At 33.9% G+C, this 20,859-nt stretch overlaps 1 protein-coding gene across 1 annotated transcript in view; it reads right to left on the minus strand.

Moving 5' to 3' along the window:
* Positions 1–20,859, minus strand: part of EYS (eyes shut homolog) — a 1,607,944-nt gene that overhangs the window by 561,106 nt on the left and 1,025,979 nt on the right. The window lies entirely within an intron of this gene.

Here is a 20,859-nt window from a genome sequence, read left to right on the forward strand (position 1 = left end):
GACAGAAAGCAGATGGAGGATTGTTCAATAATTGAGCTGAGCTCCTGAAGTTCCTATGAAGGAGGATGCTAGCAGTGAGCCAGCTTATGCCACAGAACTCCTACCAGGGGTAGGCTACAGATGGTAATCAAGGATCTGGACTAAAACCACGGGCACTTAGGTTGAGGAAACACTCTCAGTTTCCTTTCTCTACTTTATGCAGCCAAGTATTTGCACTCTTCCTCACCAGGAACATAGATATTTATCATTTGTACCCTACCATAGTTTCGGCAGTGGCTCTGATCCTTAGCCTCAGAGCTGCAAGCTTTCCCAAACTGTGGTCATACCTTCTCCTTCCTTCTAGGCCCATGTATGTGGTGATAGCTCCTCAGTCACCATGACAATCCTTTTGGCTCCCTTATCCCTGACCAAACACCTGTAAGCAATTTCTTAATTAAACTCTCCTCAATTAAACCCTTCGACTTAAAACACACCTGTCTCCTGCTGGGACCCTAACTTCGACATTAAGGATCAGAAGAAACTTAAAAAAACTGATTAAATGCTATGTTCAGGGAGAAATCAAACAATTATTCTCTTCATAAAACACCAAAAGTATCAGGGGGACAATCAGGGCACTGTGAAAATTACAAAAAGGTCTTGGGTATGAAAATACAAAGAAAAGAAAATATCTGAAATAGGAAGACAAAGGTAGAGAAATGGAAGATATATGAAATAATGTAGGAGACTAAGAGACCATACTAACGTGCCATGCCACAAAGGGTACATGGGGCATCCAGCAGAGTGAGCTCTAAAAGAAAAACATCACCTCTGTGAAGTTTCAGAAGGCTAGTGCTAAAGAAAAGATCCCAAAAGCTACCCCCAAATGAAGGTATGTTATTAAAAAGAAAAATAATTGGAGCTCTAACATTCAAAATAAAAAAGAGGTATTAAAATGGAGAAAAAATATATCTAAGATGTAAAAACATTAATCTAAGTGCTAAAATACAAAGGATCTCAGAAATATGGAAAAAAAAACAAAAAATGGAAAATATAGGAAATATGAGACTAAAAAACACATTACTCTAGTATCCTGCCACAAAATGAATAGTCCATGCAGTGTCCAAAATGGTGGAGGACAAACAAAAAACACTAAGTATAACTTTGAGTAATTTTTGAAGACTAAAAATAGAAAGAAGACTGAGAAAAATCAAAAGGTATCACATATAAAGAGATAAATATCTAAAGGCATTAGATTTTCAACAGCAAAACAGGGTGCTAGAAAGCAGTAAGCAATATTTTCAGAATTCTGAGGGGAAATCATTCATGTTTTATGTATAAAATTCTAAGCAAAAAATTAAATGTCAGGGTGGAATAAAGACAGACAGATGTGGAAAGACTGTTACTTTCCCTGTATCCTTTGATTCTAAAAAGCTAATATACAAGATACTTCAGCAAAATGGAATAAAGCAAGAAAGAGGAAATGGGACATCCAGGAATAATTTCACCAAACAAAGGACAGTATCAAAGAGAAGTCTTATCACTAAGAGTTGTATGGTAGATCTGATGAAATATTTGTAAAAAAAAAACAAGGAAATTATTTATTGGGGGAAGGTGGTGAGGGTATAAAAAAGAAGAAAGGTAACTGTAGTAAAATATTTTCCTGTACAAAAGTCAGTATGTGCCATTCATAATAATGTGTGTTATTATTTACTATTGCTTTTAAAAAAATGGCCTATTTTATCTTTTGGGGGGAATTCCATGCTGGATGGTTACATGGCCATCCATCATAACTGGAAGTCAATAATGATTATGGTAAAATGCATTTATTATTTGGAAGTATACAAGTAGAAGTATAAAATAATTTTTTTAGGTTTCTGATTCATGTTGCATTTATTTTATGATACTAGATGAACTTGAAGAGTTTTCTTTGTATTTAATTTTCTAGTTACTTTGATGTAAAAAGATGAAATGCAAAAATGTGATAATTACAATCAGATAAGAACGGAGTATGTGTGACAAGAAGTAGCACACAGGTGAAGAAAGCATTTTGGGTATTGAAGGCCAATAAATATTTGACATGACTTTGGTAGCTATGCTATCTGGTGGCAGCCTTTAGAGGTGGCTGCAGCATACTGAAGACCCATAAGGTGTTTGTCAATAAATTTATAAGTGTATTTATTTCAAGTAAGAACATAGGCCTTGTTTCCTAATACCGAAAACATGATTTACATGAAGTCACATTGCTTGCTTCCTTGTATTTACAATTCAGCTTTTCCTGAGGTTACTACAAATCATCAGCTTCTTACTCAAAACGTATCTATATAGCTTCTTGGAGTTACGGCACCCACTAGCCATGCTTATTAAAACTAAACATCACCCCAATTTACATTCTCTTTTTGCTCAATGTAGGATTACCCTTGGCAAGAACATCAGTCATGTTCTGTATATATCACAGTGCTTTGCAATGTTTTATTTATGAGGCCACTCCTGAGAACACAATGTCTGTCCACATGCATTGAAGGAAAATTCTCCAGTTTACTGGGAGGAGTTCATATGTTGTGTTATCTCAAGCTTCAAAGTGTGGGATTTTTTATTGGCCCATTTTGAAAGTGTGTTTATCTAGTAATAAAAATTACTAGTGATTTTGCAGTTTTCTTCAAATCTTAAGGCATAAAGCTAGCAGCCACTGTGGAAAACAGGATGGAATTTAATTGTACTTCTGTATCTCATAAGGAAATACCCTCAAGTCAGCCTCAGGCAAATAGTAAGCTGTTGACAGTTCCTCTGGAAAAACTTCATTTGATTATAATAGTATTTTCTTTCTCTTAAATATTAAAATGAAGCAACCCAAAGTTTCTAGGATTGATAGAAATGATCACAGATAATTTTTTTATTTCTTTATCAACATGTTAGTAAAAAATTAGTTTAAAGCTGAAAGGCTACTTTCAGCAAAGCTGCTCATGTGCTGATCCAAAAAGAGTTGATCTCCCCTTGGAAAGGATCCTGAAAAACTGAATTAGAGGCAGATTTTTTGGCCACCTTCACACACGAGTTTCTTCAGAGTAGTGGCAGAAATCAATGGTTTCCTTAAATAAAACACTCCAGGGACAGAAGAAATCAGAGCCTGGCTCAGTTCCTAGAATTTGTGTTTTTACTTGTATGATCATTCCTTAGTAAGTACTTTCAAAGTCAAATCCCCTTTTCTACATTTATAATCAAAAGGAATAAGAACCTAAATTCAGATATAAAAATCCTAAAGCTTGAAGTAATTCTCTTCCAGGTGCTATCAAATCTTCATTCTCTGGACTCTGATCTATGACAAGCAAACCTGTGCCAAATTAACAAGAGAAGGAGTAAATCACTCTACTTCTGAGCTTATTCAAATTATTTCATATTATTATTATTTTAGGGCATGTGGATGCATTTTGGCATGAGTTCTTTACGAACCATATTCATTCATTCATTCATTCACACATCATTTGTTCATTCATTCATTCAATCAGCAAAGCTTCCTACACTATTTAATACTCATCAGTTACCATTGCTCAGTGGTAAGGAATGTGAAGTCTACTTTATTTTGACCTTTTTATATTGAACTTTTTAAAGACACAAATAGTATATCTTAGTAATATTCTCTCTGTACTATTTTATACAGGTGAGGTAGTCTATTCCCAAATCTTATCCAGCCCCAATGGCTATTACTAAGCAAAAGATAATGGTAAGAAAAAATATTAATGTTGATGCTAAAATAATAATAACAGCTAACATTTATTAAGTGATTACTAGGTGGGTTTACATGTTTTAGCCTTTTTAATTTGCAATACATCCAGGAAAAGCTTAGAATATATGGCACTTGCCCCACATTGCACATGTAATGGTGACGACAGGGGTTCTACTGCTGTACTACTGCTGTTCTACTGCTGTCTACCACAAGAACTCACGCTTTTCCAGATCACATCGTATTTAGTCATGATAATGATGACACAGTGCTGACTGAACAGTCTTGCTTCTTCATGTTCTTGGAAACAGCAGAATCTCAATTTGAACTTGATCCATTATTATGAAAAGTTATAAATATATTTTAAAGCAGTTAATAATAAAAATAGTTGTACATATGCAGAACCTTCTGCATACGAGGCACATGCAGTAGGTTTTATGACAGGCACAATGAACCTCTGCAGTGGCTACTATAATTTCTTATGTTTGACAAATGAGGGAGATAAGGTTCTGGGTTGTATGGTAACAAATACAGGATCTCAAAATCAGTGGCAGTGTTAAAGTTTGCTCCTAAGTCACTTGTTTCCAGGAGTCTGCTTTAACTGGTCTAGCATCATACTTCTCCAATGCCAAGATAGGTGAAAGGATTCATGCCTTATCAAAGAAGCTGTTAAGATAACTTTTGTTGTTGAAGTAAATTGAATTCACTAATGACATTTTCACACAATTAAAATACAGTGGAATTCATTAAAAATTGTCTTTTCAAGGATTTATTTGTATCTTAGCAATTATTTGAGGAAGATAAAAACAATTCTGGTTTTTAAATCTAACAAAAAATGCATATTCTTTCCTGTAACTACTTTTCTATTGATATTATTCCAATTAAGCATTTATTATACAAAGTGTTTTTCAAAATGTTTTTGTCATTACTCAGATTCCAGAGTGTGACTTAGGAGCAGTTCCAGAGGAGACAGGGAAATGATGGGGAGGGCAGAGTAGCCCCTCCCCTCCCCTGCCCATTACTAACAATCCAGCTCTCAGCAGAGGAACCACACCTTAAACTATGTCATCTGTTAGCTACTCAGCAAGATCCTGTTTATGAAAGGACCTCTACTGAGGCATAGAATAGGTATTCCAGTTTTTCCTAATTAAGCATATAGTACACTAAGCACATATTAAGGTAGTGAGTGTTTCCTAAGAAGCCCCATGATAATGTTTTGGAAAGCATAGCCTTTTTATTTTCTAACAACCTCCATGCTAACTCTTCTTTCATAGGGCAAAAAGCACAATATAGTTTCTTCTTACCTTTGAGTTTAAAGAAGTCTTGGGTTCCACCCTCTGTGTGACCTAATTACCAAAATCAGATAAAACAGGACTATCTTGCATGAGGCTGTTGATCTAATGGCATTAATGTACATGATCACTGTATCACCTGTGTCTCAGCACTATGGTAAAATCACAGGCACAAAGGGAGAAACCTTCATTGACTAGAACTGATTTCCTGCTATCTCATCAGAATGCAGAAGAGAAATGAAATGAAGTTGTAGAAAATAAAATTGTATGTTTTGCATATATGTTATTGGCTGAGATTTCTATATGGTACATTTGGAAATGATGCTTGTTTGAGGGGTTCTTTACTGTGGGGAAAAAGGAAGTTTCACAAAATTTATATTCTCTCATCTCTGCTCCCAAGTTAGCTTTATTTTTTTTATTTGATTATACAGTCCCTTAGAAAGGGTGAGGCACGCAGTAGTGTTAGGATGATCCATGGACTGTGGTCCAATTCCATGGCCATCAGCATTCCTGTTTCAAAAATGACTGGAGAAATAGTGTGGGGGTACCAGGGTTATCACCTGAACTGAAAAAAAAGCAAGGTCAATCAGAATAGCTCAGTTTGTGACTACAATTTTAACTTTTTCTACTGTTTCTATTTCAGTTTCAAAATCTCATCATATTTAGTTCCTCACAAGTCCTCTCTCTGTGCTGTCATATTGTAGTGGCTGTGGTTGAGGGGAAGGACAATTGCAGATGTTATTTTTCATCAGTTTAATTATTTTAAAGACTCAAGTAGAAATACATGAGTGTTATTTTGCCTTATCTAGGAAATTTTGTTTTTAAAGTTAAAATCATTATTTTAGTCAGGTCATACTGACAAATAAAACTTTACCTTTGATTCATGAAATATTCAATGACAATCCACTTTCTAAATCCTAAACATAGTCAATGTGCTACTCTTGAAAAAGATTCAGAATGCACAGGCTATTTGTTTCCTCTCTTTCCTTTTCCAAAGTAGAAAAAAAAACATAAAAATTTATTTACAATGGTAATTTTCAAATTACTGATAAGAGTTATGAAATGGTTCAGAAATGTGTGTGTGTGTGTGTGTGTGTGTGTGTGTGTTAGAAACCAGGGTTACAGCGCATAGGACAGCACCTTACAATAAAGAAGCATGTTGTACAACATGTCAATAGTGTTGAGACTGAAAAAATCAGGTGTAGATTAGAGATAGATGTTTTTCCAGGAAAGAGATTAAGAAGGGTGTCCTTTCAAGAACAGACTTTATGTTACCTGATATCAACTTTCTTGTTTTGGAGACAGGCACTCCAATAGCAGTTAAGCAAATATAAAGTGCTGTGCCTACAGGGGTTTGGATAAGCCAAGGGCCTATGCCTCTCAGAGGGTGAATAAGCATCTCTTCTTTGTTTTGGTAACAAGAAATAAAGGCAGTGGTGGAGGGATCACATTGCTGTTCTCCATCTGCTGAAGAAGCTGACTTTACTTTGATACTGGATCTACTGGAGCTGGAGGGAAGGAAATACTGCACTTTCTGCTGTGAAGACTCAATTGATTGAGTGCAAAATATTTTCTTTCTTATTTTATTTTTATTTATTTAAATGATTTTATTGTTGTTCAAGTACAGTTGTCTGCATTTACCTCCCACCACTGTCCCCTACCCCAACCATCCTCACCTGACTCCCCTGATTCCACCCCACCTCTTGGTTTTGTCTGTGTGTCTTTTATAGTTTCTGAAAACCCTCCCCTCTTTCCCCCCTTTTATCCCTTACCACCTCACCTCTGGTTTCTGTCAGATTGTTCTTAATTTCAATGTCTCTGGTTATATTTTGCTTGCTTGTTTGTTTTGTTGATTAGGATCCAGTTAAAGGTGAGATCATATGGTATTTGTCCCTCACCACCTGGCCTATTTCACTTAGCATAATGCTCTCCAGTTCCATCCATGCTGTTGAAAAGGGTAGGAGCTTTGCAAAATATTTTCTTAGTGGTGTCTTTGATTCCTGCTTTGCTATTTAAGGAAAACTTTGTATCAGAAGCTAATTCTCACATGATGATTATCATCATATTAATGTAATGAAATCTTATTAATAAATTTGTTCTTAATTATTCTTACAATGAAGGAGCAAGAGGTTAATGATTATGAATATAATATCTATGTTCACCTTATGTTACTGCTTGATTTAATATTCCTGTCACCTCACAGGTGGGTCTGAGAAGACCCATTATTTTTATTTGTAGTGTAGGTTTTTCCTCTAGAATAGTAATGTACCTAATGAACAGTTCATTTTACATGTGGATAGACTAGATAACATTTTATATTGTTTTCTAAAAAGTAATACTTCTCTACTGGAACTATAGATATATAGAGAGCTTTCTTTTCCTTTATTCTTTTTTGAAAAAATAATTTGGTTCTGACAATGTTAAACGCATATTTTGAAAATATTTTATTCATTTAATCAATCAATTATTTAATAAACATTTCTTAATTTTTCTGTAATGCAATTTTTAGGCCTTGAGAATATAAAAACTAATAAACAAAGTTGCTACTCTCAAAGTGCTCAGCTTTTAATTTCAGATTTTCTCTACATGCATCAATAATTATTGATATGAAAACTGATTGAAAAGAAAGCCAGTCCAATTGTATAATAATTTTTGTTTCAAGTAGGTTGTCATACCCATATCCATATCAATTTGTAGCCCTCAAATCCAGCATTGATCAATTTTTTACCTTTTATAAAATCAATGCCCATTCTAATTTCAGAAAGCTAAACATTTTAACCATACGTTTATGCTATATCACAACATTTCTATTTAGTCTTAAGTACTGACAGAAATGTGGGGGTAATATTTCCTCACATAAGAATTGTCATGTCTCAGGGTGATATGATAGTCCCAACAGAAGAACTGACTATCTTTAATAGATATGCTAAGAAATCAAGTTCCCTAGAGCCACCAGTGAGATTACTAATGACAAGCTTTGTGTAGTTCTGAATGGGTTGTGTTACTTAAGGTACTTTCAAATATATTTAACATGAATCTAATCACTTTTGATTGTTTTAAGTGTTATAATTTTATGGAAGTAAACATTTATTTTAGTACTTGGCCTTCCATTCTTCATTTTTTTAATGCTATCCTAAAATTTTTCAACCATTTGAATAAAATTAAGTTTCTATTTTAGTGAGTTTTCCAATAATTAACACACACTTCAACTGTAAAATATTACAAGATAAACTTTGACTCAAAGTTAAGACAAGTTAATGACTTCTTTTATTTAGATAACCACAGTAATGATAACTCAGCTAAATCAACTCCATTTCCATATTGCTGGCAGTTTATAACCTAAATCAAACATACACACAGGTAAAAGAATACCCAGTAAACTTCATATCATATGTTAGAAATAGAATGTATTTTGGGATATTTGGAAAAAAATAAGACTCATTTAAAATATTGATTGTAGTCCTGGCTGTGTGGTTCAGTGGATTGAGCTCTGGCCTGTGAATCAAAGGGTCACTGGTTGGCTTCCCAGCCATGGCACATGCCTGGGTTGCAGCCAAATCTCCAGCAGGGGGCAACCACATATTGATGTTTCCTCCTCTTTCTCCCTCCCTTCCCCTCTGTCTAAAAATAAAGAAAAAAATCTTTAAAAATCTATTGATTGTATAAATATTGATACTATATTAAAAGCCTATAATGTATCAGGTTTTATCCAGATTAGTGTAAATATTCAAACAATGTTATATAACTGTAGAGAAAATTTTGGAACTGAGTCTAGGTAGTTGGGAAGCCCAGGAACCCTACTCCAGTAGGACTTGTGATTTCTATGGCATCTCCAAACTACTTCTGCTTTACTTCACTGTAAACCCTGCTTCTTCCTAAGACAACAGATATGTCCCACTCCATGATTTCCTTCCTTCCTTCCCTGGCAATTTTCTCTGCTTGTCAACACCTGGAAACCTTTGAGATATGAAATAAGGTTTAATTCCTCCATTTCATTAATTGTTTAATAGTACTTATTAATTGTCTACTTATGTTCCAGTGTCTGTGCTAGGTGCTAGAGATATATTCACCAGGGAACAAGATAGGTCCCTGAACTCATGACTCTTACACTCTAGTTAGAAATAGAAAAAAATCAATTCATAAAACAAGTAACTACATGATACAAATGGGTGCTATGACAGATAACACTTATGTGGAAAAGCTTTAGACCATTTAGGAGAGGTTACCAAAGGGATAGCTTGTAATTTGAAACTTGAATAATAAGGAGAAAGATGCATGGGAAGAACAACCTGAGGACAGGAGAGAAGGAAAATACTGAAGAGGAAGACACAATATTCCAGTTGGAAGGAACAGTAAAATTAAAGGCCATAAAACAGAAAAGCTTTTTAGAGAGTTCCAGAAGTGGTAGTCTGTCCAAGTGAATGGAACATTGACAGTGGATGAAGGCTGGTGTTAGGTGAGGCAGAGAAAAGTGCAGAAGCCTAGTTGTGTAGGGCCTTGTTAACAGTGGTGAGGAAAGGAAAGGTAAGGCACCAACAATCCTTCAGAGAAGTGATTTGATTCAGAATACCTTAAATCACTCTGGCCAAAGTGTGAAGACTGTTTAGAATCAGGCAATGAAGAACTGCTGTGAAAAACTGATGGACACTTGGACAGAGCAGTTTCAGAGGAGACAGAGAAAAATGAGCAGATATCAGATGAAATTTTGTTGTATAAGTACCATGCTAACGTTAACCAATTGCACCAGGTGATGTGTGTGTGTGTGTGTGTGTGTGTGTGTGTAATGAAATACTACTCAGCCTTAAGAAAACACGAAATACTGCTGTTTGTAAGACCATGTGTGGATAGTGACAATATCATTTCATGTGGAATAAGCCAGATGGAAAAAGTTAAGAACCATATGATTTCACATATGAGGGATATAAAACTGAAAGCAACAAATGAACAGACAAGAAAAATAAATGAACAAAAACTCACAGACACAAACAACAGTTATGGTGGTTAAGAGGCAAGTGGGGTGGGAGGATAGTAAATGATAAAGGGGGTCAAATATATGGTGATGGCAGAAAGTTTGGCTTTAGGTGGTAGGCACGTAATGCAATATATAGATGATGTATCAGAATTATATACCTGTAACCTATATAATCCTATTACCCAATGTTACCTCAATAAATTTAATTTAAAAGAAAAAGATGAATTATTATTTTTAAAAACATTTTATTCATTTATTTTTAGAGAGAGAAGAGAGAAAGAGAGAGAGAGAGAGAAACATCAATGTGCAGTTGCTGGGAGCTGTGGCCTGCAACCCAGGCATGTGCCCTGGCTGGGAATCAACCTGTGACACTTTGGTTCACAGCCCGCGCTCAATCCACTGATCTACACTAGCCAGGGCTGATGAATTATTTTTATGCTAACAAATACTGTATGATTTCACTTGTATATGGGGTCTAATGAACAATATAGACTAACAAACAAAATAGAAACAGACTCAGATACAGAGAACAGACTGTCAGAGGGGAGGAGTGTTTGGGGGCTGGGTGAAAAAGGCAAAGAAATTAAGCCAAAAAAAAAAAAAGCAAAATAAAACAACAAAAAACCTCAGACACAGGGAACAGTATGGGATTACCAGAAGGAAAGGGGAGTGGAGGGAGGTAGAAGAAGGTAAAGTGGGGATAAATGGTGGTGGAAAGAGACTTTGGATGGTGAACACACAATATAATATACAGATGATGTATTATAGATTTGTAGACCTGGCTGACATAATTTTATTAACCAATGTTACCCCAATAAACTCCATCAAAAAAGATGAAATTTTGGAAAAGACTTTTTGATAGGGTTTGTAGATAAAGAATAAAATGATGAGAAGTCAAAAATTATTCTCAGCACATCAGTAAATGGCAGTTATTTGTGGAAAGAGGAAAGACCATGGGAAAGGGTACAGAGAAATAAGGTGGGTTGGAAGGATAGGAGACCAGACATCTTATATTGGAGATGTTTAGTTTAAGATAGGAATGAGGCTTTCAAGAGAAGATATCAGGAAATACGGAATTTGAATATAGGAGTTTGGAATTCAGAAAAAATTTTCTAAGGTAGAATAGATCTAAGAACAGAAAGAAAAAACTGGTCACTGAGCTAGGAGGAATATGAAAAATGTACTCTTTAAAGCAGAAAGAGAAAATGATTTCAAGAAGATAGAGTGCTACTTAAGCACTTATTACGATGAAGACAGAAGAGTGTGTATTGACTTTCTTAACAAGAAGGTCATACCTGGGAAGACAGTGGACAGTGACCACTGTCTTGCTCTGCGTGAATAGTACCTGTTTCTACTGGTTGTCCTGAGGTGATACTTAACAGCATTCTTTTTTACTATAAAAGGATTCTCAGCATGACAAAACTCCCTAGATTAGCTGGTATTTAAAAAAGCTGTGTTGGTTGTGAAATCAGGCAAGCCAGATTGGAATAGGTTGAGGAGTAAATACCATATAACAAAATTGAACTCCCCATGTGTAGCAAATTTTGGAGATGTTTGGTGCTAAGAGGGGCAGAATACAAGTAATACAAAGTCTGGGAGGATGTTTTGTGGCAGCAGGGATATTCTAAAGCCTGCCTTTATTTTTTGAGAAATGATCTAGCAAAGAGAAAAAGATGGATAATGCAAGAAAGAAAGGTGAAGGAGAGATGGGTGCAAATAGAGGAGTTGGCCTTGGGCAGAAGTAGGTCAAGTCTTTAAGTAGCAAGGGGGACTATCCTATTCCTCTTGAACCCTTTTCTTCTAACTTAGGGCATTCTCTCTAAAACTCTCTCTACTTCCCCTGTAAGCAACTTGTCATGCCATGGCTGTCCATACTTAACAAATGGAAGTCTCCAGCTATGCTTAACTCTTTGGGTTTTCTAGGATGTAGTTTTATTTTATTTTATTTTATTTTATTTTTACAGTCAGAGAACCACTACTCCTAATTTGTTCAATTATATAAGAGAAACTTTTTATACAATATCGTTGCACTGTTTCAAACATTTATTAAAGTCTTGTAAAAGTTTAAAGTTAAAAAATTATTTTTATACCTTAAATTTGGGCATATCATAGTGTTTCTTCACAGAAGCATAAATTAGTCATTAATGACTTGTTCCCACAGAAATAAACACCTGGACAGGATTATTGAGGAATTAACATTTCAAGGGTTTCTGCTACTGAATCTATGTAGAATTCCTAGAATTTTTCTGCTACTGAATCTATGGATGCAGCCTTAATGTATTCATTTCTAATGACATGTGGTGATCAATGAGGCTTTAACAATTAAAGCAAACTACAAGGTCATACAGATAGTAAGCCAAGCATCAGATAATTGATAAATTTAGAGAATGTTGACATGGAGAGAGATTCGTGTGTACAATCTAAATTGTATATAGACCACATTATGCCATGTGGCCTCTAGTAAATGAACTGTGAAGACCCTTTTGGAAGCATGCCACACTTCCCAATTAGAATGCTTTGAAACTTAACTTTGCTATTGTTATATTCATTTAACTTGAAGCATGTTATTTTTAATGTAATCAGTTATAAAAAAGATAGTACTAGAAAAAGATAATTGGCTATCCTTTCTGAAAAAGTTGATGTCAACAGAAAACTGTTACATATTTTAAAACTGGTAATACACAACTAAAGAAAGCAAATATGATGTATGTAGGTACCACATCTTCTTTCAAATATATAGGGATGAAAGATGATTTGACTTTGGTTGGTGGGCATACAATACCATGTACAAATTATATACCAAGGAAATGTACGTATGAAACCTTTTATAGTCTTATTAACCAATGTCACCCCAATAAAGTTAATTAGCTAAAAATAAATAAAAAATAAAAATAAAAAAGTAAATATAGATTGGCTTTTGATTCTGAGTTCATTGCCATGAATACACAATGAGAATTCACATTAAAGCTTTCATTAGTGATGCTATGAAATTCCTTGCTACAAAATCACTTTCAATTAATAAAAGAAATGATACTAAATAAGTCATTTTCTTATATTTGTGAGAAGATTTGAATGGTGTTAATTTTCAGAAATGATAATGATGATTATTTTAAATGTTTCTCAAAAGTGAGTTCACCTCCTACCTACCACACAATTGACTTGCAACATTTGTCCTTTTTTACATTTACTGATTCAATAAGTTAACTACACTGTGGTGACCTACTTAAAAAATGTTATAAAGCTTAAATTTGGAGTGTCGTGTATTTAGCATTTCAGACATACCTAAGTGAATTTTTCTTAGTATTTCAAGTTCATGAGAATTAAAATTTGTCATCTAATAATTATCTTCAATATCACAAGTTTCTGTAATTAAAAGAACACTAATCTTTGCATACTTTTACATGTACATTTAAATATTTAACAGACAAGTTTTGCAAAAATGTGATTGGTATAACTTTGTTTTATCTGTTTAATAAGACCTTTCTGTAGTATCTGTTTTCTTTTATGTAACATTAAAATTACAAACTATCTACCCTCAGTTTGTTTTCAGTATGTTTATATTAGCGTAGAGACATAGTTCACTTCTTGGTACAGTTAAGAGAAGATAAGGAAAATCACAAAGACAGACTGTGAGATAAGTTGTATATTACACAGCAGAAATATTCCAGTAATCAGATTTTTAAGTCTAAGTCATTTATGCCAGTCTCTCTCTTAATTGGGGAGAGCACAAATTAACATCTAAAGCAAGGCAGATTTCAATTCCAATTAAAACATGTGTAATCCATTGTTACCTGTTGAAATCTATTTTTATGCCATGCTAGCCTTTGTTTCCACATGAAGTTGAGCCTCTAAAGAACATACATTTAATGATTCAGTAGTTGTCACTGAGTTAAGATTCATTCATCAATTCTTACTTATTAGCAGCAAGCACTTGAAAGAATGAAGCCAACTCAATGATCTCATTTATTTCAAGATTATAATATTATCTTGTTTAAAAAAGTGCTCAGAAAATACATTGTTTTAAAGAAAAGAACTCAGGCTTTTGGCTTTTGTGAACTCTATTTTTATATATTGCATGTGTGGTAAAATACTTGGATGCAACAGCTTCCCCATAAATGCACAGTCAGACAGCTGCAGAATGCTGTTTGTGGTGCTGTCTGAACCTTCTGCTGATGGTCCCATCTAAAATATTCCAAAAATGCTGAAAGTTCAGCTGACCTCAAGGCTGAGCATCAGCTGCAGAGTTTTAGCCTACATTTCCATACAGTAATGACTAATGCCATGCTTAAGGGAAAAACAAACAACATTCTGATGTTTAATGCCCACATGATGTACAACTAAAACTGCTTTGTTTCTCTGCTTGACAAACACTATGAATATTAGAAGTAACTTTGAGACTTATTTCAGCAATTTTGTAATAGGTAGTATGTGTTCAGATGCTTAGGTAAAATAATGGGAAATATCCAACTTTTAAATGTATAATTATTTTAACTTGTGTTTTAAAATAGTTTCTAAAAGTAATTGGTAATCAATTTATTGGAGTATTTGTATAAACTGAGTCTAAATAATAACTTTAAAAATGCTTAATTTCTACTTGCATTAACTGGACTATGTAAATTACATTTTAAAAGTCTCATTGCCAAATTTAAATGACAAAACTTCACTGTTTTGTGTTGAGTTAATATATACGATTGGGAGGGGGGGAAAGTAGATTTATGTTAGAAGGATATTTTGCTAGGTTTATAAATATTATTTTAGAATTAAAATCAGTTATTCATTCTATATTTTGTTCAAGTTGAAGTAAAATCTTTATTACATTGGCAGAAAAGGTTAATGAATTAATGTACACATTTCATTAGAGAAAAAAAATCCTTATTTTTCAGAAAGTGGTTAAATGGCTTATTTCTATCCTTTCCCACCTCACTGCTTCTCCAGCTCTCTGAGCCAAAGCACTCCTGCTCTGGGTGACACATGTCAAGTCCGTGGTTTTATTACCCATATCTTCAAAAGAAGTGAAAAACTTGATGCTTACTGAGGTAAGCATCTCATTGTATATATGAAATACAATATTCCCATTGTATATATGTATGTACACATATAATTATATATAGTATATAAATAGAGACTATTAGAGCATTTATATATAAAATAATATCTTTATTTTATATATATTTTATGTGTATATATAATAAAATATATATACAATAATTTATTTCTTTCAGATTGCTCTATTTTAAATAAATAATTTTCTGCATTTTAATAATATTTTATACTGTTCAAAGAGATAAGAAGTTCAAGGTGTATGGTGTAATAATTTATCATTCCTAAGCATTGTGAACTCATACTTTAAGCAAGACAATTACCTGTTGGGATAATTTAAGTCACAGAAAGACAATGAAATGATGAAATTATTTATACCATGTAATCTGATACTACATGAATTTTTGACCAAGTTATAAATAATGAATAAACAGTATATATATTAATTTCTATTTTCTTCTTAGCAGTCCAATAATCTACTCACAGCCAAGATTAAAATGAATACAGGTACTGTAGTTTAAATTAAACTACTAAGTGTTGTAAATTTTGTTTATTATTTTTTGTCTTTATCTCCAAAGGCAGTTATCTTACTTTCCCTTGGAAATATTTCTCATCTTGTCTACTGCATATTGTTTTAGCTGATTTCCCTTCTTCCTGGGTACAATGCTAAGCAATTTCCTAGCACCCTTTGCCATTAGCTGTGTGCACAGGACTAATCTACAGTAAACAAAATGCAAGAGAAGTGAGATGTGCCATTTCTAGGCCTACCCCTACTAAACCACCCACTTGTGCTCTGCCCTGCTGACTGGAGGAGACTCATGTTTTCGGCCCCAAACATATGGCACATTTAAACCAACATAACTAGAATAAGGGTGAATAAATGAACTCTTCCAAAACATATGATCAAGGAGTGGGAAGTCCACATAGGATAATATAATATTCCAGGACCACAATATATTATAATTACTTTGCAAATATTTTTATATCTAAAGGCTACTAGGAAGAAATAAGTTACCAGACCTTAGGGGAGAGGACCACCTGCCCAGAGACTAGACCCTCACTGAGTGGGCCAGCCTCTGAGACACCACACAAGGCCAAGGGAATATTATCCTGATGTCATTTGCTTCCTTCTCTGTGTCTTCATTTCCCCTTTTATAAGGATACTAGTCATACTGGATTGGAACCCACACTAATGATCTCAGTTTAACTTGATCACTTCCTTAAAGACTATCTCAAAATAAGGTCACATTCTTAGATACTGAAGGTTAGGACTTCAAAACATGAATTTCTTGGGGACACAATTCAGCACATACCAGAGCCCACTAATGTAATCTACACAGACCAGTGTCAAAGGTCCAGAGTAGAGAGAAACACATTATAGAGTGGATCTCAAGAGGTGCAGAAATTTAGTCTATTGTATACTGTAGCTTAGCATACCCTGCTAAGGAAAGTGAATACTTAATGGATGTTATCTGCTCCCTTACTTAAAAACTCTCCAGTAGGTCAATATTGCACATAATATAGTTCATAATTCTTACTGTGGCATTCAATGACTTAAACAACCTGATTAGCATGGTCTTTGCAGAGCTTACACTCACTCTTTCCTACTTAAATGTCTCAAATATACATTATTTCCTTTTTCTCATCCTTTCATACTATTACTGACTTAAGAAAATCTTCCTATCATCATTTAAGAGAAATAATTTAGTGTGGTGCAGGCTTTGCATGCAGTTCTGTGTGACTTGAGAAAATATTCATTAATGTGTGGGTTTCATTGGTGTAGGTCAGTCTTCTTAGGTCTCATTCACTGTTCACATAACCCCTATACTATTTTTTAAAAAGTCAACATGATTTATTGCATGTCCACATGACTATACATAAACAGCAACTGATAAATGATTCTCTCGAGAGTAACTACAGATGTTTTGTGTTTGTTCTAGTTTATTTGGTTCTGTACAGCTCTTAGTACAGGAGCTGCCTTCCCCAAACAAAGGGACAAACCAACAAAATTCATGAGAAAGCTCTAGGAGAACTGGTAGAGTTATGCAATTACTTTCAAATCAGTATGTAGATGATGAGTTAAGATTAAGACTGCAAATGAAGGGATTTTTTGAAATGCATGAATGCATTTTTAATGGCGTGCATTTAAAAAATACTTTAAAGTCCCATAATTGACGAGGTCAAACAAGCCCAATTTATTTCTACTTTTGAATTACAAATCTTACCTCTTCAAATAACTAAGGTAGATGTTAATTAGGACTTTAAATTGGGGGAATATATGCACTCACATAATAATATGTTATGTATAATTACATCATAATATATGTGATATAATGGAAATATTTATTGATGCTTATGAGAATACAAGTAACACATGGTATATTGATAACAATTAATGAGTCATGCATAAGTATTATAAATATAACAATAGACATAGATAAACTGCAACATCTCATTATCATGTTTGTGTCTGCCATAGAATGCATGTACACTATCTTTATCTCTCTCGACACCTGGTGCTTACATACACCCATGATTTTCAAGAGTGGGTGACAAATGCATACCTATTTGTGTTTGCTTTCCCTCTGGATATACTATATGCTGTTGTTCATCAGCCAAACCTCATTGCTTGGTCCTGGTTTCATTTTCCCCTTCATTAAAAGATGAGCAACAGCTATAGCTAATTTATCACTAAATAGTTTTCAATATGTGTGTTTTTAGTATCTTCATTATGCCACTGTATATTTCACCGTATTTAAGCTCCTATTTTCCTTCCTACTTTTGTTAGGTTAAACAATCACTCATTTGTTTTTCAAAAGGGCCAAGTTACCCTGCAGAACACATTGTCTTGTCCTAAAAATACAATGAACTTCGCTATTTTTCCCAGAGGATATTAGTTTCTCTCTTTTTGAGAAAGCCCTTCTTCATGGGTCTAGTGCAACCTTGTCGTTTTTTTCCTCAGCATCTCATAAGAGCATGTGAAGAAGGATGTGTCTCCTATATTCATATTCAAAGAGAATGTCACCTTTAACAGAAACAAGGCAAAGGAGTATAGAGTTCAGAGTGAAATGTGTGCATAAAATTTATCTTTACTTTAAAGAGTATGTTAATGGTGAAAAAAATTATGACCACAACATTAATTGAATTAAACTTGAAACTGAAAAATAAACTTAAAGTTGAAGGTTCTTTTCTTTTTACTTCTAGAAGTTTGTTTGTTTATTATTTTCATTGTTTTTTTTCCATTACCATTTGTGCATTCTACACAGTATAGAAAACTAAAATTAATGGATCCCGCTCTCATTTTTGTTCTTTGTATATGATAATCTAGACAAAAACAATTGCTAGAAATTTTCCATTACTTCAAAAGAAACCAAGGACCTGTGAAGCAATATTTCTGAATAGAGATAATTTAGACTAGATATAGACAAGTTATCAGCTATTTTCTGTTAAAAATAAAAAGCAATAGTGGATATTAAATTGCAAAAAGAAAGTTATATAACATAAAGGAAAGTGACATTTTTGTTATTAAATATTCTTCAAAGAGACATGTGACAAGGACAGTAAAAAACAGGTATTCTTGAGACTTTTAAAAAATGTTTTGCATTTAACATTTCTTTTAAGAACACTCTATATAATATGTCATCACCTTTAAAACACAGACTACACATGTTATAGTGAAAAAAATTATTACGTCAGGCAGGTGATCTGTGTTCTAGTGTTGCCCTCCCACAAGCTAACAATGTGATCTTAAGAAAGATGTCTACCTTCTCTGAGTCTCAGCTATCAAATGTGCAAAATGAATGTCATGGACTGAATTATGTCTCCCCAAAATTTGTATGTTGAAGTCCATTCAAACCCTCACTACTTCAGAATATGACTGTGTTTGAAGACAGAGTCTTCAAAGAAATAAGCTAAAATGAGATTATTTGGTGAACTCTAATACAACATGATGATGTCCTTCTAAGAAGAGGAAACTAAGACAAAGATACACATTGAGGAATATGATATGAAGACACAGGGGAAGATAGCATCTACAAGCCAAAGAGAGAGGCCTTGGGAAAAAACAATCCTGCCAATGCCTTCATCTTAGACTAAGTTTTGGTTGTTGAAGCCACATTGTCTGTGGTAGGTTGTGACAGCAGCCTGACCTAACCAATACAATGGGCATTATGATTGGATACAGTCATGTGTTTGTGAAGCATGTGGCACATGGTAGTTATTTAATGTGTGCTAATTAATATTGTTCTTGCTGCTATTTATTTTGTTTACTGGGAAGGTAATTTATAATCCTTCTCTTTATCTTACCTTGAACACACAGCAGTTCTTTTAGGATAGGAGAAAATAAGAGATCCAATTATATTTTCTACAGTATGGGTCATAGGGCCCATGACTTAAAAGTTATTCATAGGTTTTGGAGTAAGAGTAGCTTTGGAACCCTACTGTTTCTAACCATATTATTTTCTGTATTTAATCTCTTTATCTTTCATTTTCCATCTGGGAATGTCAATAATAATTAAATTTGCTTTTTAAAACAAAAAATCATATATATATACATACATATATATATACACACACACACACACACACACACACACACATATATATATATGTATATATATATTAGAATTACTACTGGAGAAAAGTGAGCATTTAATAAACTGTAACTATAATTGCTGTGTTCTCATCTACTTTTTAAAGCCTTTTCCAACACATCCCAGGCCAGAACAGCTTTTTCTGGTACACCCCTCTGTCTCTCCCATCACCTCTCATGTGTCTTTTTGTTTCCTTAGGAGCCAAAATATGTCTTTTGTGGCATGATTTCTACTGCTGCCCCAATGCTCATATACCTGCTTTTCCTCTAGATGAAGGCAGTCTCTCTGTCCAGAGAAAATATACTACGTTGGCTAAAATAGCATTTCCCATAGTGCATTGCCCCCAACACTGGTTACTCAATTGGTTAAAATGCCAAAAAAAAAAAAATGTTAAGGGTTCTGTGTCCATGTCTTGAGTTAAGCAAAAAATATGAGACTTTATTAAATAGAATCTCAGAGGTCTTAAAATGCTCATGTGCATTTTGAGTAGTCAGGAGAGGTATAAGTAATATAGCCTCTCCTTAATTTTGTTGATAATAGACAGTTTTTTGGTTAATATTCTTAAGAATCTATATTCTAGACAAGATTTAAATAGTTTTGGTCTAAGGAAGGCAGAACTTCCTTAAAACCTCTCCTTTAACTTCTTTTTCAATCTCTCTTTTGGTCTCTTTACTGTCTTCTTAATCAGCTTTCAGCAATTATTTTTTACTAAATAATAATCTATTTTCATAACAAAGTAATTTATTTTAGTCTACATATTGGATAAGGACTGTGGTACACGTTTTAAAGCATCACTTGAAGGTGAAAGAGGCAAAATAACAAAGAGACCCTAAATCTATATTAACATTTAAACCTTACTAAAAATCAAAGGTGGCCAATTAAGGGCAAATGTCATTTTCACTTATCAGATTGGCAAAAACTGATGTTTGTGAGGGTTTGGGGATAGAGTCACCTTTAAACACAGCTTTTGAGGATATAATAGTATGTTATCAATAATTATTTTAGCTTGACTGTGGTATAATAGATTATTTTAATTGCCTTATTTATGTTTTTTTTCTGGGTATTCTAAGTTTCCTAAAGTAAATGTACTATATTTTGATATCAAAAGAAGTACATTTGTTTCTATGATTTCTGTAAGTGGAAAATAATATGAGGCTTTCATGGCTTTTTTAAAAAATCAGCTTACATAAGTTTGTTGATAATATGGCCCTTATAACCTTTCCCCAGTGTGAATTTAAGGACATAATAGAAAAGGCAAAATGGTTT

Source organism: Phyllostomus hastatus, unplaced genomic scaffold (genome assembly GCF_019186645.2).
Source record: "Phyllostomus hastatus isolate PE091 unplaced genomic scaffold, TTU_PhHast_1.1 phas_contig_40, whole genome shotgun sequence".
In the NCBI taxonomy this organism is placed as follows: Eukaryota; Metazoa; Chordata; class Mammalia; order Chiroptera; family Phyllostomidae; genus Phyllostomus; species Phyllostomus hastatus.